The following is a 25527-nucleotide window of genomic DNA, read 5'->3' as shown; positions in this document are numbered from 1 at the left end:
TGCAAAACTACATGCTAGAATTCTAGTAGCTCCTCGTCTGTGCTTTCATGGCACTATCGCCTACTATGCTGCAAACTGACGTACATGTATGTGCCTTTAGTTTTAAGCACATTCTAAAGCGAGGGGTGAAGAAGGCACAATTATTTTCACATGCAGCACGTTGACAGGCACAGTACCTGTCAACGTGATGCATTTGAAAAGAATTAGGCTTCTACATTTGGCGTATGGGAGTTTAGACGTGGATGCAATGTCAACCACGTCCAAACATTCCTCAGCCAAATCGGCGTGCCAAAATGCCTTCTGCGCCAAAATGGGCATGCTGAACTGGCCACCACGCCAAAGCGGTCACACCAAACCGGCCTGTGCCTATTCAGCAGTGCCAAAAAGGGGTGTACTGCTGTCTGATGCCTCAAACTCAGCACTTGCCACTTTCTGGCTGCAGTACCACTTTTGTTGCTTGTATAAATTATTTATTATGATTTATTCTGTTCTCCTTTTGGTCCAAACTTTGCATTTCTCCCCCCTTCTTTGCACTTTTCCTCTCCCCCTTCCCCATGCACTTGCGCATTCTGAAAGTCACTGGGCCTATTAAGATTGTTCTTTTGTTCTCCCCTGCTCCCCTCCTTTGCCTTGTCACGCTCTGAAACACTTGTGTATGAGCACAATAGAAAGAAAATATCAATTCAGTTTCAAGATATGTCACAGCCTATCTCACTAAACCCGAGAAAACAGAGCTAAAATAACGTGGGGTGACATATCATATGACAAAACGCTATCACAAAAGGTGTGCAGCTTCGGTATGAAAATGCTCTGTTAGAGAATGCAGGAGCTACGAAGCTGCAGACCCGTTGACAGGTAAAGCCTTATAGTGCACATCTGAACATTACAACCCTGGTGGTAGGGGGTTAATGGGGCCGGTAGAGCTGCAGCCACGTTAACCCCCTACCGCCTCATCACGAGGTCCACTCGCGGGACCCGCTAAGGACGCCTTAGCGGGTCCCGCGAGCGGTCCAGCATTCTAACAACGGGCCCATCATTAACGGGCCCATTGTTAGCATGCTCCCCATTCCCATTGAGCCCTATGGGGCTCGAATGGGAATGGGGATGCACAGGGTCTGGGTTCCCTGAATATGGAAATACCGGGCCCTCCAAGATTGAAATGGCCCAGTATTTCCCCATTCAGGGAACCCAGTACCCGTTATGGGGGTAGCCATGCCGCTAAAAGTGGCATGGCGACCTCCATACTTGGAATGACCCCCATTGTCTGGCTAAACCTTGGTCTATCTTAATCCCGAAAAAGAGTACTAAAATCCTACCAAGAGATAGAAACAATAGCCACACATGATCCCAACAGCCAGTGCAATTTAGTTGGCACATACTACCCAGACAAAAGTACTAATTTGGAAAAAGTTGCTTGTACGACATAGCCCAAAACTACTCCTCCAAAGACAAGGTCACAGCAGATGAGAAAAATGGTAAATATTCATCTCATCCTGTGAAGCAAGCCTAGTAAAACTTACCAAACTCAGCTAATTAATCAAATAATGTTATCATTTAAATCTCTGCAGCATAGAGAACTGTATTACATGGCCCTACTGCAACATTTTAAAAGAAGAAGAATTATTAGGTGAGTATTACTAATTTGAAACTGCATTCAAAGCAAATGAAAGCAGCATAACAAATGCCAGTTTAAAACAATACAAGGAAACATTAAACAATGAACACCAACAAGAGGAAGAAATTGAAGCTCAACAAGATAAAGACACTCCTGAGGACAGTCAACTTTCCCTTACAGAAAGCAAAGAACAACTTGGAGAACCACTGATTCTAAATTATGAAAATATAGCCATGGCTGAGGTATAAAACACCATTGGTAAATATAAACAATGTGAAGAAGACTTGTCAGTGCTTAAAATAAAGCTAAATGATGAGCAACTCACCATTTAACTAGAAGTCACTGGAGAATTTGAGTATGGTTTTAAACAGGAAACTAAAATGTGTAGCTGGAAACATTATAAACCTATCCTCCTGTATATAAGTGGTGAAGCTGGTTCTGGTAAAACATTCCTAACTAAAAAAACCAGCACATTTCTACAAACCTTTACGAACAACAATCATTTGTCTGTTGTAACAGCTCCCACAGATTTAGCTGCCTGCAACATAAGAGGTGTAACTTTATACTGACTAATTTTCCTTCCAGTAGTACACCAAAATAAATTAGAATACTACAAATTATCATCAGAGGCTGCTACTGAAGTACACAGAATTATGAAACAAATGAAAGTGCTCCTAATAGATGATGTAGCATGGCTTCCAACATCATGATGGTTTTAATTCACCTCAGAATACAAGAAGTTTAGGCAGAGTTGGAGGCAGTAACTGGCAAGATGTTGTGTGTGAAGGAGGCTGTCTTCCTTGTCCATTCCTTGAGAGCTGCATTGCAGGAGGAGCCTATGGTTACTCAGCAAATTCGCGAAGCGGAGTTCGAGGCTGAGTTGGAGGCAGTTACTGGCAGGACGTTATTTGTAAAGGAGTCTCTATTCCTTGTCCATTCCTTCAGAGCTGCATTGCAGGAGGAGCCTATAATTACTCACCAAACTCGTGGAGTGAAGCAGAGTTTGAGGCTGAGTTGGAGACAGTTACTGGCAGGACGCTGTGTGTGAAGGAGGCTCTCTTCCTTGTCCATTCCTTGAGAGCTGCATTCCGGGAGGAGCCTATAATTACTCAGCAAACTCATGCAGCAAAGCGGAGTTCGAGGCTGAGTTGGAAGCAGTTACTGGCAGGACGCTCTGTGTGTGAAGGAGGCTGTCTTCCTTGTCCATTCCTTGAGACCTGCATTGCAGGAGGAACCTTTAATCACTTGGCGAACTCGCAGAGCGAAGCAGAGTTGGAGGATGAGTTGGAGGCAGTTACTGGCAGGACGCTGTGTGTGTGAAGGAGGCTGTCTTCCTTGTCCATTCCTTGAGAGCTGCATTGCAGAAGGAGCCTATAATTACTCAGCAAACTCATGGAGCAAAGTGGAGTTTGAGGCTGAGTTGGAGGCAGTTACTGGCAGGACGCTGTGTGTGTGAAGGAGGCTGCCTTCCTTGTCCATTCCTTGAGACCTGCATTGCGGGAGGAACCTTTAATTACTTGGCAAACTCGCAGAGCGAAGCAGAGTTGGAGGATGAGTTGGAGGCAGTTACTGGCAGGACGCTGTGTGTGTGAAGGAAGCTGTCTTGCTTGTCCATTCTTTGAGACCTGCATTGCGAGGGGAGCCTTTAATTACTCGGCGATCTCGCGGAGTGAAGCAGAGTTCGAGGCTGAGTTGGAGGTAGTTACTGGTAGGACGCTGTGTGTGAAGGAGGCTGTCTTCCTTGTCCATTCCTTGAGAGCTACATTGCGGGAGGAGCCTATAATTACTCAGCGAACTCACGGGGAGAAGCAGAGTTGGAGGATGAGTTGGAACCAGTTAGTGGCAAGACGCTGTTTGTGAAGGAGTCTCTATTCCTTGTCCATTCCTTCAGAGCTGCATTGCAGGAGGAGCCTATAATTACTCAGCAAACCCGTGGAGCGAAGCAGAGTTAGAGGCTGAGTTGTAGACAGTTACTGGCTGGACGCTGTGTGTGAAGGAGGCTGTCTTCCTTGTCCATTCCTTGAGAGCTGCACTGCGGAAAGAGCCTATAATTACTCAGTGAACTCACAGAGCAAAGCAGAGTTGGAGGATGAGTTGGAGGCAGTTACTGGCAGGATGCTGTGTGTGAAGGAGGCTGTTTTCCTTGTCCATTCCTTGAGAGCTGCATTGCTGGAGGAGCCTATAATTGCTCAGCGAACTCATGGGGCGAAGCAGAGTTTGAGGCTGAGTTGGAAGCAGTTACTGGCAAGACGCTGTTTGTGAAGGAGTCTCTATTCCTTGTCCATTCCTTCAGAGCTGCATTGCAGGAGGAGCCTATAATTACTCAGCAAACCCGTGGAGCAAAGCAGAGTTAGTGGCTGAGTTGGAGACAGTTACTTGCAGGACGCTGTGTGCAAAGGAAGCTGTCTTCCTTGTCCATTCCTTTAGAGCTGCATTGTGGGAGGAGCCTATAATTACTCAGCGAACATGGGGGGCGAAGAAGAGTTTGAGGCTGAGTTGGAAGCAGTTACTGGCAGTTAGCGGGATTAGCCGGTAAGTTTTCCATAAGATTCTCATATCCAACTACCGTTTTCTGACTCTGAGTCTGAACGCTCTCCAAATTAAGTCGGAACATTGCTGGTTGGAGGCACGAGTACAACTATCTGCTGTGTGCCTGGGGACTGCAGGGTGTTGCCATTTGGCCTCACCCTTTGGCCTGGGACCGGCGTGGGCACCCATTAATCTGTTGGGTTACTGGAGTGTGCGCCACTTAATAGAATGCAGTCTGGGCTATGTAGCCAAGCTGGTCAAGATCCATTGGCTATGCAAGACCTACCGTCTAGCAGTGACACTGTACTTGTATCTGAGAAGTTAACGGGGGACTGAATATGTTGGATTCTATGAATGAGGGTTCCCCTCTGGTATCAAGGCTGCCACTACCAGCACAGAACTCAAATCATTTCCAGCAATGAAGGGAGAAGCGATGCGAGACCACTCGGTCATGAACTCGCATTCTAGCTGCTGTGGACTTAAGGACCTAACGGACATCAGCATCATCGAACTTGCTGATCAGGCAGGAGAACAGGAGGCAAACTATGACCCACCTGTGGGTAAGCATACTGAAAGTGTGGTACAGCAAACATGTGATGCCACACTATTGGACTCACCAACGGCCTTTACTAATCGGCTTGACTGATCTAACATTAGCCACAAACAAGACCCTCACGCCCAATCTCAAACCTCTGAGGCCTTTGGTGCTCAGAGTGACTCTCTGGCCCTTCACCATACACTGAGGGAAATTGACGAACGCATTCATCTGACTCATCCCACCATATCTTTACTGAACATGTTCTTGAGTTAATTTGGTTCCCTGTATGATAACATTTGTGCAGAATTAAATTAAACTAATGCAGCGCTGGCAGATGTAACTATCAAACTAGAGGAGATTGGGGCTGAAATACGCTTTGGGAATGGTGCTCAGGGCTTAAAAGAGGTGGGTGCTGTAATGGTGGGGGCAGTTTATTAACCACTGCAACCCATTGTGACTGTGGATATAATTGAAATCTCTGACAACGTGCCTACAGAGGATCTGCCTAGCCACCCCATTTCCAATTTGGGGCTTAGATTGAGCTCATTCTCAATAAGTTCCAGTCCCCTTGGTGTCTTGGGCACCCCCAGTGATTGATCTAACTAATGAACTACCTTTGGTGGGGGGAGGGACTGTGGGGTAGTGAGTGATCTGGTGGCCGCAATAGTTCCTGTGGCTCTTCCGTCATGCCCCAAATCAAGCAATGTAAAAAAAGGCAAATTAGTAGAGCGCAAACAAGGGGCCAGAAGGACCCGTATACTTAGCATCAGAGCAACCCAAAGAACCTTATTCCGGTCCAGATTGTCTCCGGTCATTGAACATGGACCCCTAAATCTCCTATTAATATAGGTCATAGCAGGATGTGTTCTCTGCGCATTGAATCAAAGGGCGGGGGGATCGATCTGGACCCAAGGGATAAGCTTTTATTTTCACAAATCCCCCCCAGATTCTTGGGTGGGGATTCTGAGACAATGCATACATTTGGGGCCATCTCTGCTCGGATTGAGTCCATCTGTGGTCCACCTGAGGGTGCGTCTACCTCGGCTCTCCCGGGGCAAAAATCCAGTGAACGGAATTATCTGCCCCTGCGGGGAATGGAGGGGATGAAACCCCCTGTGCTGAGACCAATTTAGGAAAGACCAGTGCCCTTAACTAGCTGGCCGGATTTAACAAAGGATATGGGGGTGGGTAATTCTCTAAAACCTATCGCCAATGTAAACATCGGAGTGGGTTCTGTGAACTTTGTAGTGGGTTTTAGTAGTGACAAGCAAAGGTATTGGAGGAGTTAGCGGACATTCTACCAAGGTCTAACTACCCCAGGGTAGCATCTGGGATGAAGGACCTGTTTCAGCGTTTATACTTCCCCACCAACTATGCCCCGAGGGACACCCCTAATGAACAGCCACCAACTGTAGGTGGGCCACGCATGACTCCAATAAATCCATGAATAGGTGACTCACACAGTGTAAAGATGAGAGGAGCAATGGGTTTGAGGCTGATGGATAAATATGTTAATCAAGGGTTCCATTGAATTAAAATGACCAGCATGTTGGGCACTAACTACCAGGTATGCCTCAATCGCAAAGTGAAGGCTTACTGAAACTTGCATTTGAAGTAGAGCTGCTGGAAGTGGAGAAGGGGAGCTCTTGCTCTAATGGAGATAAGCAGAGGTACTGTGCATTTGCAAGTAGACAATGGCAAGGTGGGTTTTGGTAATGGAAAAAGTGGTGGGAAAGAAATTGTTTGGGCTACCATAATCTCCTCCTTGTGGCACAAATTGGTCCTGTAGAGTACCAGAGCATGTAGACACTACATGGGGTGATGTGTGCTTGTGCCTAAAATCATGGAATACTCAGGGAAATATCCACCTCTTCTCCAACCCACTTTGTTTGGACAACCTGCGATTAGCCAACTGTATATGCCTACAAGAACTCTGGTTAACCTCTAAACCCATCTTGGACGGTTATAGTATTTTTACCCAACCGGCCAAATAAAGTGCAAGAGGAAGGCCCTCAGGGGATCTGCTTATTGCAATGGAAAATCCCTTGGGTCTGAGTGGGCTAATTATTGATTATCTGCCATTTGATGTCTTGGGGGTGGATTTCTCATATGTAGACATCACAGTGAAAATCTTGGACATCAAAATCTATTGGCACAAGTACATTGCCCTGGTGAATGCATTTGTGGAGAAAGTATACCATATTATAGATAATTGGTCTGGTAGGTTCTTGAATGGGAGAATGATATTAGTAGGTGACCTGAATGCAGCCTATGGCCCTCATCACAAGGTTGGCACTCCGGTAAGAACGGCACCGGTAAGGCAATACCGGCATCCATTACCGGTCCGATGTCTCATGACCCTAGATGCCGTTGCTACCGGCATGATCAAGGACCCGCTGTGTCCATGCACCACGGTACCGGCATGCGGGCACGCGTGCAGATGGAAGGCCTTAATACCGGCATCCCGCAAAGAAGGGGACACCACGAGTCGCACGGACATGTACATACCGGCATCGAGATGCCGGTAAGAAGGTCCACCATGATGCTGGCAATACCGGCATCGCGGACCACCCGTAAACAGCAAACTGCTGTGTAACCAAGTGACACAGGTGCACACAATCAGCAGAGGTGGAGGCAATGGAGTCAGGGCCAGCACAAAAGGAGCACACCCACACACCACACCCCTTTCCAAGCCAAAATGCTACCACTTGCACTTGCCATACTGGGGTTGAAGGACATGCCTGCACTGCTACTTCCTGAGCCGGCAGTACAACATGAAACACAAAGGAGATGCAGGAGGAGAAGGAGAGTGAGACTGGCTCAGAAAATCCCACCAGTGCAGGTAGTCGTTCCCCGCAGACAGCCATCAATTCCACGTATAAGGGCCAATCCTTTTTACTTAACCCCAGCACAGATCTACACACTGTATCGGCTAGACAGGGACACCATCACCAACATAGTGGAATTAATACAGGATGACTTGGTCAGCCTGATCAACATCCGCACAGCCATCCCCCCTCTGCTGAAGGTGGCATCAGTGCTCCACTTTCTGACAACAGGCACTTACCAACACACAGTGTGCCAGATGCATGGCATGTCACAATCATGCTTCTCTGTTGTGTTAAACCAAGTGCTGGATGCACCACTGAAGCATGCAAGTGCCCACATATCCTTACCAAGGACACCACAGGAGGCAAATGCCACCAAAACACATGCACACTGGCGGCATGCCCAATGTAATTGGTGCGCTCGACTGTACCCATGTAGAGTTGGTAGTCCCACATGCCGTGGAGGCGGTGTACCGTAATCGTAAGCTATACCATTCCATCAATGTGCAGATGGTGTGTGATGCCAGCCATATAATAACACATTGCTGTGCCAGATACCCAGGATCCACGCATGATGCCATGGTGCTGCGGAACTCCTCACAACCCCGCTACATGAAAGGAGACATTGTATGAAATGGCTGGCTGTTGGGTGAGTCTGCCCTCTGGGCCATGGTGTCAGATGGATTGGGGGGTATATGCATATGCAAGGGGAATGCCCTATGCGCCATGGGGTCAGATGGATTGGGGGGGGTATATGCATATGCAAGGGGAATGCCCTCTGGGCCATGGGGTCAGGTGGATTGGTGGGAATGGAAGTTTCTTAAGTCACCCGCCAACACACAGCCCTCACATTTGCATGCTTAATGCCCCCAGCCAAGACATACATTGGGTGGCCTGGTGGTTTAATAGCCTAGGACCCTAGGTCGTGTATGTCACACAAGGCTCCCTCTATGGATTGGCATGCACTCTACAGGGCTGACAGTCATGTGGATGTGGCTGCAAATGACGGATTTGTGCATATGAACTTGAATGATGTATAGGCTGAACACACCTGTCAACTGAGCCTCTTCCTCACACATACCTCCTTCTGCTCCCATGTAGGTGATGCTGGATATCCTCTGAAGCCGTGGCTACTCACCCCTGTCAGGAACCCGCAGAACAGGCACGAGGAGGACTTCAATCGTGCACATACACGTACACGTGTGGTCATTGAGCAGACGTTTGGCCTTTTGAAGGCACGGTTTCGCTGCATCAGCAGGTCGGGAGGGGCACTCATATACGGGCCTGAGAAGGTGGGCAAGATCATCATGGCATGTGCAATGCTGCAATACATGTGCATCCGGAGGAACATACCCCTGCCACCTGACTGTGGGCACTGGGAGTGTGGGCACATGTGCGAATCACCATGAAGCAATACATTGACATACAAAATATCAGCAATGTCCACTCATGTGATGTTTGCTACACAACTGGTGTATTCGTGAGATATTTAGTACAACATGATTCAACAATCCATGCCCCACCCCCCCTCAAACTCCCCCCACCCTACTCCCATGCCCCCAAACTCCCCAGTACTACACCCTACACCCACCATCAACCACCACCCACCCCCTAACACCCAAAGTCAACTATGGCACGACATGTGTCTGGATGTATACCCAATGAGATTCTGCAGGGTGGCCCTGCTACTGTTGAGCCCCCTTCGGAGGTGGGGGTTGGATCTCTGAGTGGCGGGAACACCACAGGGACATGCGCATGGGGCTGGTCTGCCTCGAGGTCGCTGGCATGGATGATGCGGATGACCCAGATGGTTTTGATCCCAGGGACAGGGTTTGCCGTTGGTCCATGCTGTCAGCAATCCTGGTCAGGATCTGACCCAAGGCATTGAAGCCATCACGCACTTGCTGTGGACTTGAGTTAATGGCCTGGATTACAGTCGCAGTGCTGTCCTGGATGACACGACGTGTTGTATCCCCTTCAGCAAGGTACTGCTGCACATAGCCTTGCATCGCCTCCTGCCGGGCCTCCATCCTGGAGAGACGTCCCTCAAGTTCCTGTATGGCAGTGTGGGTTGTGGTTGGTGGGTGATTTGGTGGCACAGCATGAATCATGGGGCTGTGTATGGCCAGAGACCAATCTCCATGGCTGCCCTGGTCAGATGAGTCCAGCCAAGGTGTGTCCTATAGGGTGTCCTGTGGGCTTGGTGTGTGCACTACAGGCTCTGCGTGGACAAGTCCTGCATCGCCCTCATTGTCAGGCTCAGCTCCCTCATCAACACTATGATCTGCCGATGCAGCCATCTCCCCAATTGTGCTGGCAGCAGCAGACTGTGCACCTTCCTCCATGCCTGCTGTGTCCTCAGCCATTGTGGATGGTGTACCAGGGATGCAGCGGCATGTGTCTGCTCGTCCTGTGTGGTTGTCTGTCTGGCTGTATTGGCACCGGTTGTTGACCCGCTTCCCGCTTGGCCCATCCTTGGTCCACTTGAGGTTGATGGTCCTGTGCCATCAGCTTGCCTCCTAGGCCTTTTGGCTGCTGTTGTGAATTGTGCACTCCCATGCACTTCATCACTGTCTGCATCCGTACCTGTGGGGGACAGAGAGTGGCAGAGCATCAGTGATTGTGCTGCTTGCATTGTGCATGCATTTGTCTTTGGGCATGTGGCGCCATCTGATCAGTTGCATTCCTGGCTTTGTAGGGGACTGTGTACATGCAATGTTGGAGAGTGCATTTTCAAAGCGTAGACATGCATTGGGATGGGGTGGTGGTGGGCCCGGCATGTGTATATGTGTAGGTGTGCATGATGAGCCATGTATCGGCTGGCGTTGCTGCCACATTTGGGGACAATGAATTTGATTAGTTATCATTTTTTTATAGGGACACTCACCTTCATCTGCCGATGTTGGCACGCCAAACTCTGCTCCACCAACTCCTTCGATTGACTCCACGTCTATAACAGAGCTGCAGGTCTCCTCCCATCTGGCCAATTTCAGTGGTGAGTGTGGTCTTCCTCCTGTTGCCAGCCCCTGGCTGCGATTGGCCGACAATATGTGCCGGACTCTCAGCCTGAGGTTGTCCCACTGTTTTTTACAATCGCACACTGTGAGTGCGGTGGTGCCGACTGCACTTACTTTCTGGAAACTTCTTCCCAGATGGCCTGCTTCTTTAGGTGAGCTGGACGCCTGAGGTCGTTGAAGAACACCACTTCAGCATTTGACACTAGGGTGTCGGCTAACATGTTGAGCTCATCGTCCGTGAAATGTGGTTTGCGCTGGCGGGCCGTGCCTTTCTGGGTGGCCTTTGACATGTTGTCCGTGGTGGCCTAGGAGTTGTGGTGTAGAAGGTCCTGTAGGTGGAGGATGGCAATGGATTGTGTTTTTGAAGATGGCCCCCATGGCATTTCCCGTTCCAGCGCAATGATGTTACTTCCGGGTCCGGTATTAGCGGACCCGTTATTAGCACTGTGTTCATAACGGTAGCGCTATTTAGGGGTTGCCGAGGGCAGAGGCGTTCTGTGCGTATTGGTCGATGCCGCTATCTGGGGGCTGAGGATCATTAACGGCATGCCGGTACAGCCTTTGCCGGCATGCAGGGGTGCACATGCTTGCATGCTCTTGATCGCCTGCTATTTGTGGGTTGGTGCCAAGCCGGACATGTTATTACCGCCAAGCCGGTACGGGCTGATTCTTAGCGCCAACCTTGTGATGAGGGCCTCTGATTTCCAACACACTCCTTGGGATCTTAATGGGATTACCGCTGGTCAAACAAAGAAGTGACAGTCGGGGCAAGTTTGGTTTGTGGGTCTAGGGGGACGAGGCCTCCAGCCATTAGTGGGGAAGAAGCTTGATCTCCTCCCTGAAACTGATTGGCATACGTGGCATAGGGGCAATAGTTTCCCCCTTTTGGATTACATCCATTTAGACTTGTTTTTAATGAACAGCTGTGTGTTGTTTGATGTGTTCATTAATGATTGGAGTGACCATTCTATCCTAACAGCAAGCTTTGACTAGATATTGAACTCCAGGGAATCCCGTCTCCATCCCCGGGTAGTTGCCAATGTGGCCGGTAATGCAGTAAGATAGACAGACCTCAATATCTGTTACTTGAACCAGAAACTAAGGGATGCACTCAATTTATCCACTTTAGAGTGGAAACTAAATAACTTCAATGTGAGTGAGTTTCAGCTACTTATCAGTTCCCTTGTCTCTGGGTTCCCAACCGGGACTAGTTTCAGGGTAAGGGACCTGTCAGACATACCCATTGCTATAATGAGGAGTTGGCTGCTGCAAAAAACATCATGAGGAGGGAACTGATACTCATCCATCGTACCAACTTGGTTGAGGATTCTCGCTATAAGCAGGCGAGGAAGATCAAGCAGACCTATAATAATTACTGTAAGTCCTTGAAGCACACCCTCCTACAACGAGACACTAAGATGATGTTGGGGATTCTGAAAAATGCGGAGGTCAGTGCCTTTTGGCACCTGGTGAATGGGCAAGACCCTAACCATGTAGTCTCCCAACTACATTCAATTGCCTGAGCAAGAATGGATACAGTTTTTCGAAAGTAGGTTTGGGCCACCTACTATCGCCCCTGAGGAGGTAGTTGGTTTGGCTGATGGCCCTAAATGGGATATAAATAATTAGTTGTGTAGCGCTTTCACGTCTGTGTACACTCAATGGTCTAGTCCTAGTTAACTTTGACGCAAAGTCAATGCTGACATTCCATGCATCCTAGAATACAGCAGGCTACATGCACTGTACACGCCATCTTGATATGTACCCTGTACCTCAAAAATAAAACCTTTAAATAGAAAACGAATGCAAACAGAATCTACAACAGGTATCCCAACAATACTGCTAAAGAAAAACAACAACCAACTCCTTCTCCATCAAAAAGTACAACCACAAAAATACTAAAAACTCAAATGCACATCCATCAGAAAAGAAAGAGACAAATATCTATATTCCCAAAAAATCAGCAGATCCATCAAATGCAGACACACAAGTATCTGGTCCATTTAAATTCAGCAACACAACTGGAGTAAATTGCTATGCAAATGTAACAATCAATCTTCTCTTCCAATTGCCACCAATTGTTAACAACCTTTACTTAAACAGCTCAGACCAGTTGTGTTTGTAAATGCTCGTCCTTCATAAAATATAACTCCAATAGCATTTACAGAGTCTCAAGTATAAGGTAATAATTGGACTACTGTGCATGAGTGGTAACATTTACCACAAACACACAAGAAAATCCTCAAGAGTTCCTAATGTACTTACTACAAGTACTGGAAACCAAAAATATGCCTGCAAATGAAATCTTCCACATTTCATACACATGTAAACATACATGCACTCTGCAACCATGTTTCACAAAAGCCCATACCTAATAAACAATTTGTATATGTATCCATACCAAATTGTGAATCCATTCCATTTCACCATCTTCTGCAGAATGCAAATCATGGCACAGTATGTAATTTTTGCAATACGGACTAACGTACCAGTATGCATATCAACTCACATATCCAAATTGTCATACTAATTCTTCTTAGGTACAATGCAGATGGAACAAAAAATAACTGTAAGCTTACTAGCTTCACGCATGGTAATGTATCTCTTGGCAAATACACCTTCACAACAGTAGGTATAAAATACCACCCTGGTGCCACAACCACTTCAGGGCACTATACTGCGTATGTAAAAAAAAAATTGTTTGTTTGAATGAAATGACACCTCAGTTACTCCAAAACATAGATATTCCTTCAATCCAAATCTACTCACTAAACTGTAGCACAATAAACAGTTAGAATAGCCACCAGGTATCTAACTACATCCATAATACTACAATAGTACTTATAAAAGTCAACCTAGTTAGGGTACGCCAACAGGTATATAACTACTTAAAAAATACCCTTCATTGCAATACACTTGAAATATGCCATCACAATTCTTGTTGCTACAAAACTACTTCCAAAGTGTGATGCAGTTAGAATGCTCCAACAAGTATCTAACTGATTTAACCCCTTATCTTATGAAGGGCTCGCCCCTGCCCCTCCCCCCCCAATTCGCCTCCTCCACAACTGAGCCCTTTTGGGAGATTTTGGTATGTTGTATTCAATCCTTTGTAACATTTTTGTACAGATGCACAAAGAAGCCTTTGTTTTTTTATTTTCGTTTCCTTGTAAGAGCTACGAACAAATGATTTGCTGTTCAGAATTTGCCATTTGCCAGGCTTTCAAGAGCAGGTTGAGTGGGAAAAAAAATCATAAGGTTACCATCAGTCTTGTGAGAGGTAGGCAATTGTTCCCTTTTTTTCCAATAGGACATGTGTGGACAGAATGGAAGAGTGGGGTCAGAAAGCTGAATTGGGAGACAGAAAAGTAGACAAAATTCCAGGTTTAGGAGTGAGTCATTTGCACAGGTAAGGCAACAACAGTAAAATAAAGTGTGTGCTGGACATGTTTGGACCTGTAAGGTAACGGCTTCTGTGAATATTGAGAAAAGCAATGCACCACTACATAACACCAGCCCTTCTAGTTGGGAAGTTCCACATTTTCTGCAATGTATCACAAACCAAGCAGTACCACAAGCCAAAAGCTAAGCCATTGTATACAGGAATTGTATGCTGATGCCCTAAACAGATGGAAATAAGGAAAAGAAATGTGTTGAGGAACTGCAAGCATCAATTTTTTAATTAGCACAGGCAGAACTTTTGAAAGAGGTGTGACCTGTGCAGGCTCCAAAAGGGTACAGTGCCTAAAACAGCAACTAAATATAGGTTACTTTTGGAAAATGAAAGGGTTGAGTAACAAAGAGCAACAGCAAATGTATGACAACGTTATCAAAACCAAGAGAAAGCAACACATGTCCTACCATCCCACACTCCCACAAGTGTCCTGACAGAAATGGTACCTCACATGTGTGGACACATCTACCTGGGCACAAAGGGAGAAGGCTAAACAACTGGTACATTAAATGCCCTGGGGAAGACTGGATTTGGCTTTGTGGACAACCCACAGATTTGGGCTTAGCGTGTTGCAGCCACCAAAGTAAACAGGGAACCCCATGCATTTCTGAGAAGAAGACATCGAGTGAATCCAAAAAGGTCTTACTTGTGCGACTCGCCCTAGAATTTATTACACGCAAGGCCAAGCAAAGCCCAAAATTTGGGGAAAAAACACATTTTTCAGACATTTGCCATCCGGAAACTACTGAAACATGCAGTCAACAACACAGGTCTTGACTTCCCACATTCCCACAGCAGTCCTGATGAAACCAATACCTCTCATGTGTGGGTGCACCTACCTGGGCGCTAAGGGAAAAGGCTAATCCACTGGCATCCCAAAGGACGAGGACATTTTTAGGATTTTGGTCTTGTGGACAACCTACAGATTTGGGCCTGGGGTGTTGCAGCCACCAAGGAAAACAGGGAACCCGATGCATTTCTGAAAAGAAGACACATTTGTAAATCGAAGAGGTCTTTCTTGCGTGAATCACCCTAGAATGTATTACCCACAATGCCCACCAATGTCCAAAATTTAGGGGAAAAACACCCATTTCAGATATTTGGCAAAAGCAAACCACTGAAATACTTGTCCCACCTTTCCACATTTCCACAGGTGTCCCGATGAAAACGGTAGCTCACATGTGTGGGTGCACCTACCTGGATGGAAAAGAAAAATTGTTGACCATCCACAAGTCTGACAGCAGTCCCAGGGAGCCCCTGCATGGTCCTCATCCCGACCTGGAGGGAAAAGCTCTAACGCAGCACAGCTAGAGTTCCACGGTGGTTGGGGGTGATGTCCCGGCCATGGGCACTTGTCTGCTATGTGGATTGATCATCCCTGGGAATGATGCTGCACTTGGAGGTGGTCAACCCACATGGGAGACGGGTGCCCAAGGCCTGGGGCATGACCCCCAACCATCCTGGAACTCTGGCTGGCCTGGATTACAGCTTCTCCCTCCAGGAAAGTAACCACTACTGGGGTTGGGGATGTTCAACCCACATGGGAGACAGCCACCCAAGCCAGGGACCTGATGCCCTGCTTCCCTGGAGCACTAGCTAGGTTGTGTTACAGCTTCTCCCTCTAGGAAAGGACAGGGACCTTGCTGAGGCTCCCTGGAACTGCCGATCGATTGGCTTGTGGACGGTCAAACCACATGAGGAACAGCCACCCAAGGCCACAGACATCACCCCTGACGATCTTGGAGCTCTGGCTGGGTTGCATTACAGAATTTCTCTCCGGGAAGGGATGGGGACCTCGCCGGGGCTCCCTGGGACTGCCGTGGGAATCTTCTAAGTTAAGGTAAAAGGTGGCCTAGGGATTTGTCAATGACTGGAACATGCTAGAAACATGTAATATTTACAAACAGAGCCCTTGTTGCAATCCAGTCATTCTATCATTTTTTTAACTTCATTGGATTGTCCATCATTTTTTTTTATGAGGACTGAAATTTCAATAACAAAACTGTGGCATCTTGTTTCAAATCACAAAGACAATCGTTGGTGTTTTTTTTTTCCATCAGACCATCTATGTATACATAAAGAGAATTTTTGAATGGGCTTATAATTGATCTATATGACATGATCCTTCTCCATTCTACGTACGATTGTGAGGATTGTAGACCTAATTTGTAGCTTAGCATGGCCATAGGTAATGAGGGTGGTAGGTTGAGTACCTTTTTTCCAAATCAAACCCTCAGTTCATTCTCAGTTAATTTTTAAGGCTTTTTATTCGTTTTCAGTTCCGTAACTTAGGATCAGAGTCATCTTGCTCATATAGAATTTAATTGAAGGTAAAAGGGTGATTCTGCAATAAGCACAGATGATTTTTTCATTTGACAAATAAGTTGAGTCAACGTTTTCCCTAAGTCTGCCTCTAAGGCTGCCAAGGAGGGAGCCGATCTGATCATAAAACCCAAATACTTTATTTCTTTTACCACAGGCAAATTCGGTTTTGCCATCTTCCACTTGATGTTTCCTGTTCTTTTCTTAGTTGAATGATTATAGGTCATAATGAACGTTTTGCTGGGATTGATGATAATGTTGTTCGTGTGTGCCTAATTTTCAAAGGCTGCAATCAGATGCAATAGACCTATGGGGGTGTGATCCAATAGGACCACATCATCTGCATAGGCAAGACCAATAATTTTGAGATTGTGAATTGATGGGGCAACTAACGAGTAATGTGTACGTCTGCTCCAGAGATCAGCCAAAAAGAGGTTAAAAAGGCAGTGTGCTACAAAGCATCCCTGTTGTAAACCTTTGTCAGTAGAGATAGGTGAAGACAAGTGGCCTTTGAAGTCCAGTCTCACATTTATCACCTTTTTTCATGTAGGTGAATTAGAATGGCCAGAAGACCATCAGGAATGCCCCAGTCTTTTAGTTTGCATGTGAATTTACCTCTGTTGAAGGTATCAATTGCCCTAGATAAGTCTATCCAAACCCTATCGAGTCATTGATCTCTGTTGTGCTTTGTGTTTAGCATGTTGAGCACCGGGCCATTCAATATCATAGACAGTCCCTTACAGAAACCTGTCTGATACTTTGAGATTATATTTGCTGTTTGGCCCATTTCTCCAGCTCCTTCATGATAATTTGAGCAAACTTTTTGCTCTCTATATCCATTAGGGCAATTGGGTGATAATTACCAGGGTTTGCACGATCACCTTTCTTGTACATGGGTAGTATTGTGGCTGTAATCAGGAAATCAGGACATTTATGTGTTTTCTAATGTTGAAATGGTTAAAGAGAATGGAAGTCCATAGACCCACTGAAGACTGTAGCATTTCATTTGTGAGGCCATTCGGCCCACAGCCCTAGATCTCGAAGACCTACGTATAAGGCCTTCAATCTCTTTTTCCACAAGGTCAAGTTCCCGCTTCACTTTGGGATTCAAACCACAGAACCATGGGTTCAGTTCCTCAACAACCCGGGAGGTACTTCATCCATATCAATTCCATGATGCAATTAGAGTGGACTGAAGCTTGTTGTTGTGGCTGTGGATTCAAGAGTCCCCAAATGTTACATGATTTGCCTTCTGTCACTGATTTTAACGTAGACAATCCATCCAAGTGGCTTCTCTTGAACCTTCTGTTCCTTGGGGAATTTCTATGTTGATGACAGAGAGACCTCTTTCCTCAAAGGAATGCCTCCAATTCCAGTCCATCCCTTGCAGCAGGCAAATATTGCTACACAAAACTCTTTTAAGCTCCATATTCTCTGAATCATAACTATGGGGATGAATCCCACATGTAGGGCCTCGTTTGGTACTGGGTCTATCTATGTCCCATAGGAGTTCAACAAAAGACCTGGGGTCATGTAGATCATCTAGTGCCCTTGGGTTTGCATCCCCCTATAGATCTTCTAATTTTGAATTGAGTTTCCCCCTCTAAACTTGAACATGACCAACTGATTCCTACTCTGATTTACTGAGAGCATTGTAGGATATACTGGTATTGGAGGACCCTGCTTACAGTGTCCAAAGATTTCCGACAGTGGTATATGATCGCTAGTGCTATGTATACAACTTTAAACTCCCTGCACCCCATGAAGAGGGGTTCTGGCATTATTATATAGTCAATGGTGGAAGCAGATAAGCCACTTCTCCATGTTTTCGCCAGTGCAATGTCCCCAGAAATGGTAGCATTGGCAATATGTAAATGTCATTCCTTGAAGCATTTTGACATGTCCGATCATTCACACATGAGGTCCCTCTATAGGCACCACCGGAATTCCCCAGCAGGCAATTAGAGTTCAGATCATTTGCAACCAATACATTGTCTTCTGGGAAGGCAATCCTTACAGTTAACAATTGATAGGTCCTCCTAAAACCTTTCCAAGTTGGAATGCGCAGGACTCTAGGGTAAGTTGATCAAAACCAATGAGTCACAAGTGTCACAAGTGTTCTGTGCATGAAAAAAAAATCCTAACTGGAAAAATGCCCAGTCATTTTGATGGAAGTTGTTCAATACTCTTTGCCCGGATTTTACAAACAGCAAATACTAGCCCTGAGAGAGCCCTCCCCTGTTCACGTTGGCTGCGGGCTGATTGAATGCTGTAAAACCATCCAATTTTAAAGACTCCCTCAACCAAGTCGCCTGTAAGAGGGTCAAATCATGAGCTTGAAAGATATATTTCCTCATTTCACCTTTGAAGGAACCATAGCCCTGCTTATTCCAACTGGCAAGTCTGAAATTCCCCTCTGCTAAAGTTACTCTTACAAACCATCTACCTTCTGGAATACCTCTGTAAGGATTCCTGGGAGCAATGCCCACATTTTGTTTTTGTAGCCTACCTGTTCCATCGTCATACATCTGTCATCGTCCTCCTTGATAACACTTCAGTTACCCACATAGCTTTCTCTACCAAGAGACCCACATCTTCCCTTCAATTTAGTATGATTAATTCCTGACCTTTGGTTTTTTGAAATTTGAGGCAATGTAGGAGATACTTCCAACACCAAATCTTTGAATTCCCTCGCTGAATTCAACATAGACCTTATACCGAATTGGGATTTCATCACCACCTCTACTATATTTGTAATCGGATCATAGAGAAAGCTCATACGATCAATGTCATGGGAAGAAAGTAGAAATAGGTCTGGGATTTGCCTTGTTCCAGCCAAAATGTTTCCCCTATTCAGGCTAGCTTGACCTTGGGTTGGATCAGATCTCTTCGGCCATATTCTGGGTAGGGCAAAGGGATTTGGTTCCTTGCTGCCTGGTTTGTCTTCTCCGTCAACCAGAGCCTCGTTCGAATAGGGCATACAATCCGCCCCCCTGACTCTGTGGATCTTCATCCATGATGTTTCTAACTCCTCCTTCACTTTGCCCTTTCAAGTTACTTGTGGTCGTAGAGGCCGCTTCTTTTGGGCCCGAGCTGATTTTAATAGTGCTCCCGGCCCTGCTTAGCGATCTCTTTAAGAAAGCTTGGGGCCAGGCGTAAATGTGTCTTCTTCACTTCATAATTGCTTGTCCCACACTGATTTTACTGATTGTGGTTCTAAGCTGATTTTTTGACAAGTGAGATTTTTCACTTCCAATACCTACGCTGGTACCTTCCAGGTCTTCATTCATGTCCACTTATTGAGAAAAAGAGTGATATGATAAATCTGTTGTATCCCTACTGACAACTTTGTTCAGGATATTGAAAAATTGCCTTTTCCGAGAATTATTTTGCTTTGTATGTTTTATGCTCTTAGATTTCTGGGGCTGAGGCTGTGGGACTTCCTTAGGAGTGACTTTTCTTTGTTGAGTGTCCCTTCATTTCTTTGCTTTAGCTTTTTTGTGTTCTTTCAAAGCAACCAGTTTCTACGTTGAATATAGGTACACTCTTTAAAGCCTCAATCCTTGGTGGATCCACTGGATGTGGGACCAGAACTGTTGTTTGATCAATCATTATGGCTTCTTGTGACCCTGCTTCATTTATCCTCCTTTTGGGTGTTTCAAAAATGGCCTCCCCGGGTTGGGCAAACCTTATGAATTCTTCAAGAGTTGACTGAGACAGAGGGCTAACATCAAGAGGGATATTTTCAAAGGCGCCTACTGCATTTGGGTGGTCTACCACCTTAGCCTCTCCCCACCAGCTTTTTAGCTCAAATTTTATTGAATGTAATCCCTGTTCAAGATCCACCAAGTGGGACTTAATACCTTTGAACATCATAACTTGATTGAAGCTTTCTTCCTTTAGAAGTCCCACATTTTTGGAGACAGATGAGTTTATCAAACAACTCAAGCCCACCATTGAGGACTCGCATGTCTGCACCTCCCTGTTAATTCCAGAAGCGTTCCCAAATGTGTTTGAACTTTGGTCCTCAATTCAAAAATGCTAATAAGGGAGTTAAGAACAATGGTCAAGACTGTCCGGGTTGGATTTGACAGTGAGCTATTGTGGTTGGAGGCTACTGGCGACTTGTGCCGGTCTTCGTTGGGGGCACAGCTAATTGAGGCTCCATAGAAGTGGAAGATAAGGACCCATGATCCAGAGAATCAAGTCTGCCCTCTTCATTGGTTGGCGGCAGGACCACTCCTCGCATTCCCACTTCTATGGCATCTGCTTCTAGTTACAATTGGTCTGAAAAACCTCCTTCACTAAGTATACTGTCACACAAAGCTCTCCTCTTGTTGGACATCCCCTTGGTTATAACGCGCTTCATTGAAGATGTACAAAACGTATAGTCCAAATCATTCCTTACTAGTGCTCCCATGGGATGTTTCTCTGGACAAGGACTAGAAGTTAGTGCAGATGTTAGATTATTGCAGTGTTAGTGCACCACTTGTAGTGGGTAGACAAAAGACTGAGACATAAACATTTCTTTGGTATTCTTCAGCTGAAAGTTATCAAGGTTTGGTGCCTTTACATCATCCCACAACTGAGACTCCCGCTTCTCAAGTTATAACAATTGGGCATCAGACCACTTGAGGATTGTCGCCCAGATATGTGTCAATCTGATAATCCCAAATCATCACTTAATTCCAGGATTACACACCAATAATAGTTGAAGGTTTTATGGGCGCATATGTTTGAATATGGCTGCCCTTAGATGCCTCCAATGTTCAAATTATCACACTGGTTACCTGTGGTTACCTGTGGTAGTAACGTGTACTGGAAATGCAGTGGAACAGAGCATAAAAGGAGCATGCAAACCATTTGAGACTTATGAGTTGTTACCTGGTGTACATGTCCATAATGTCAGTTCTTGGGCCGATGCTGAAGCTGAGCTCCTCGGGAACACACGGCACCACACACTACTCCGCACTCGCTTGGCTTGGAGCTGGCATTTTTCTCCTTTTGGGAAAATAGACACAGCAGAGTGTAACCGCATGGAAACACACTCTACTCCGCACTCGCTCCGCTTCACTTGGAGTCAATGTTTTTCTCCTCCTGGGAGCGCCTTCCGCAATAGACACAGTGGAGACTCCTTCACAGAGTGTATCAGCATGGCAACAGACTCTACTCTGCACTCGCTCCACTTCGCTTGGGGCCAGTGTTGTTCTCCTCCTCCTGGGACCACCTTCAGCAATAGACACAGCAGAAAGACTTGTTCACAGAGATTGACCAAACGGCAACACACTCTACTCCGCATTCGCTCCGCTTCACTTGGAGCCACAGCTTTTCTCCTCCTGGGGCAGCCTTCAGCAATAGACAGAGTGGAAATACTTGTTCACAGAGTGTAAGCACATGGCAAAACACACAACTATGCACTCGCTCCACTTCACTGGGAGCCACTGTTTATATCCTCCTGTAACTGCCTTCAGCAATAGACCCAGTGGAATGACTTGTTCACATAGTGTAACCACACAGCAACATATTCTACTCCGCCTATGGTCATAGCCATGGCCCCAAGAATCTGGCCACTACCACCACAATACAATGCAAATAAACCATATAACAAGTTCATAAAATGCACCTTCAAATAACAAAACTTGCACTGAACCCCCAGCCATTGAGTTAATTTCCTCGGACAATTGACCTTGGAATTGGCTGCATCTCCAAACCCTATTTTCATCTATAAAAATAGCTCCAGATCATCTTTATTCTATGCCCCTACCCTTTCTATGCCCTCTTTCAGAAAACAACAGAGGGAATGAACTAGTGGACAAAGCAAGGATGATGGGATACACACCCAATTTATAATCTTGGTTTAAATTCCCAAGACTTTTTATTTTATTCAAAAAAGTATAAATCTAAAACAAGAATTAAACATTCAGTAAAACATTGTGGCTCAATCATTTTACTCATTCACATTCATACTGTCATCATCAACCTCTCATACACAATTCATTCTTTGAAAACTGGTCTATACATAAAAGAACAGTCATATATCTGTTGCATCTTTGTACAATTACAATTCATAAGGAGAAATCCCCATCACTTGGGGGTACCAAAAAGGTCTGTGTTATGTTGTTCTCACAGATTCTCACGTCGACACATATTTCAGTTGCTCTCAGCGAGCATCATTAATAGTGCTCTCCTTGTATGGCAACCTTCTTCAGGACAAACAACCAATTTTCTGACACATGTATTAGCTTGAACCACACCATCTATAAAAAATACATAACAAACTAAATCAATATTTTGTGTTCCCATCACCCCTGTTAGAGTTATTCAGTAACATATTAATATGGTGGATGGTATGCTCCATACATTGAGCACCATCTAACTCACCTCCTATCCAATGGACACAGGAGGTGCAACATGAGGTGTTTCCAATTCAGCACATCTCAATTGAAATCTTGAGGATAAATGTCCACTGATCTGTCGAGAGGTTATCCAACACGACTGGTAAAGAACAACCTCAAAAGGGCAAAAAACACCAGCCGAGATTTGTGTCTCACCCACCAGCCTAAAGAAAAAGAAGAGCGATTGGTCTGCGTCACAACCTACAATCCTATAAGTAACGAGATCAAAAAGATAGTGAATCACAACTGGGACCTAGTTAAACAAAATGGGACTCTATACAAGAGACCTATGTTTGCTTTTAAAAGAAACCAAAACCTTGGACAAAAGTTAGTACACACATATGTGGAGCCAAAAAATACCCAAACAGTATTAAACAAAATGGGGGTTGCCGCCTGTGATTGGCCACCAAAAATGTGGAGGATGTGTCGCCTGCCCTTTGGCAGAAGTGAGAACTAAGTTCGAATACAGACAAGTTGAATGGCAACTTAAAACACATACTAATTGTAGAACTAAGAATGTCATTGAAATAATCAGATGTCCGTATGACCTACTATATGTAGGGAAAACTATCAGGGAAGCACGACAGCGGATTTCGGAACATAGGTCTTGCACACGAAATAGGGTAGTAGACAAGCCCCTTGTAGAGCATTTTAGCAAATACGGGCATAAAGACACAGACCTAACGTGGTTTATACTACAAGCACGAAGGCCCTCCAAGAGAGGCGGACACATGGCTACCCTTCTACACCAGAATGAACAATGTTGGATACATACCCTCGACACGGTTAAACGAGAGCTTAACCTGTCTATCGAATGGAACCATTTGGTTGCCAACATGTGACAACAATCAAAGACATGTGAGACAAGTGTAGAGCTGTTTCACTAGTATACAAGAACAGTCTATTTCAATTTCACCAAATAGGTGACAAGTATCACATCTTCACCATTTGTGGATGTATCAATATATGCTGCGATTTTGAGCAGAGCCATACCGTATTCGTAATGCGGCTAGAAATATGCCCATTGGGGAGGTATTTTGGCTACTTATAAATGGTTTTTGCACTGATACCTTTGGCTGTGCTTTAAAACATTTGGCCTGTCCATTTGGAGTGAATTGAGTAGGTCGCTGTGTATACCTCCGGCAGACTCATCAAACAGTACTCGGTCTTTTTCCTTGGTTAACATCGGACTCCGATATATTTTTATGTCTGACGAATAATTAAAGAACCATTGGAAAACTAGGTTCTGATCGATATTGGGCAGGGCGCATTAAAGAGAAATAAAGGTGAGTGTATTTAATACCCTGTTGAAATAAGAGAGCCTTATCACTATGTGAGTAGCTATACGAGCGCCAGCATATGATGGAACTCAATAGTCCTCTTCGTAGTATCATTAACGCGAGGAGTCGCGTATGAGATACAAAGTGACTGCGACGCTGTGTGTTGACACTACAGACGCCGTGGTGTATCGAGTGAAGGAGACCACAGACAGAAGATGAGAGGTGAGCACTGCTGAATGCAGCATTTTGATTTTCTGCTACAGTGAACAATATGACTGTCCCATATATAATCATGGGGCAGCAATAGGCAGGAGAGAACAGGAATTACACTGCTCCAAATATATGGGCGGTGAAATTTGAGTGAAACAACATCAATTGAGTGTTGTGATTTTATCGCGAACAATGGGGAAACTGTATAAGCTAAAAAAGAGAGAGGGATTTCTTGCCAAATAAAAGAACTTTAAGTGAAAGGAAAACTTTCACGGTTGTTAGATATACTGAGTGCACGCAAATAACTAAACCATCCAATTTGTATACTCTTGCAGATTGATGCACAAGTTAGATTTAACCTTACCTTATACCATGGAAAGGTGATCAAGGAAGGAAGTTGTCCTTTGATACAGAACTCCAACCTGACTGTATCTTCCGTATTGAAAAAATCAGATTGACATTGGAATACGTGGCTATTCCTGCTCTGAGTAAGTGATAAATGCCATTTTGTTGTTTTTTCATTTTGGTCCCCATTTTTCTAGGGGCACCTCCATTATTGCAAACTGTAAAAAAGTTTTGCGATCAAGTACAATGGGTGCATTAGGTGGTAACACATAATTGCCTTGAACCCAACAGATCAGAGGACATTTATCCTCAAGATTTGAATTGAGATGTGCTGAATTGGAAGCACCTCATTTTGCACCTCCTGTGTCCATTGGATAGGAGGTGAGTTAGATGGTGCTCAATTTATGGAGCATACCATCCACCATATTAATATTTTACTGAATAACTTTAACAGGGGTGATGGGTACACAAAATATTGATTTAGTTCTTTATGTATTTTTTATAGATGGTGTGGCTCAAGCTAATACATGTGTCAGAAAATTGGTTGTTTGTCTTGAAGAAGGTTGCCATACAAAGAGAGCACTATTAATGATGCTCGCTGAGAGCAACTGAAACACGTGTCGGCGTGAGAATCTGTGGGAACAACATAACACAGACTTTTTAGGTACCCCCAAGTGATGGGGATTTCTCCTTATGAATTGTAATTGTACAAAGATGCAACTGATATATGACTGTTCTTTTATGTATAGACCAGTTTTCAAAGAATGAATTGTGTATGAGAGGTTGATGATGACAGTATGAATGTGAATGAGTAAAATGATTGAGCCACAATGTTTTACTGAATGTTTAATACTTTTTTTAGATTTATACTTTTTTAAATAAAATAAAAAGTCTTGGGAATTTAAACCAAGCTTAAAAATTGGGTGTGTATCCCGTCATCCTTGCTTTGTCCACTTGTTCATTCCCGCTGTTGTTTTCTGATTGAATGACCTGT

Source organism: Ambystoma mexicanum, chromosome 10 (genome assembly GCF_040938575.1).
Source record: "Ambystoma mexicanum isolate Mex_15411 chromosome 10, UKY_AmexF1_1, whole genome shotgun sequence".
Classification (NCBI taxonomy): Eukaryota; Metazoa; Chordata; class Amphibia; order Caudata; family Ambystomatidae; genus Ambystoma; species Ambystoma mexicanum.
This window is presented reverse-complemented; position numbering follows the sequence as displayed.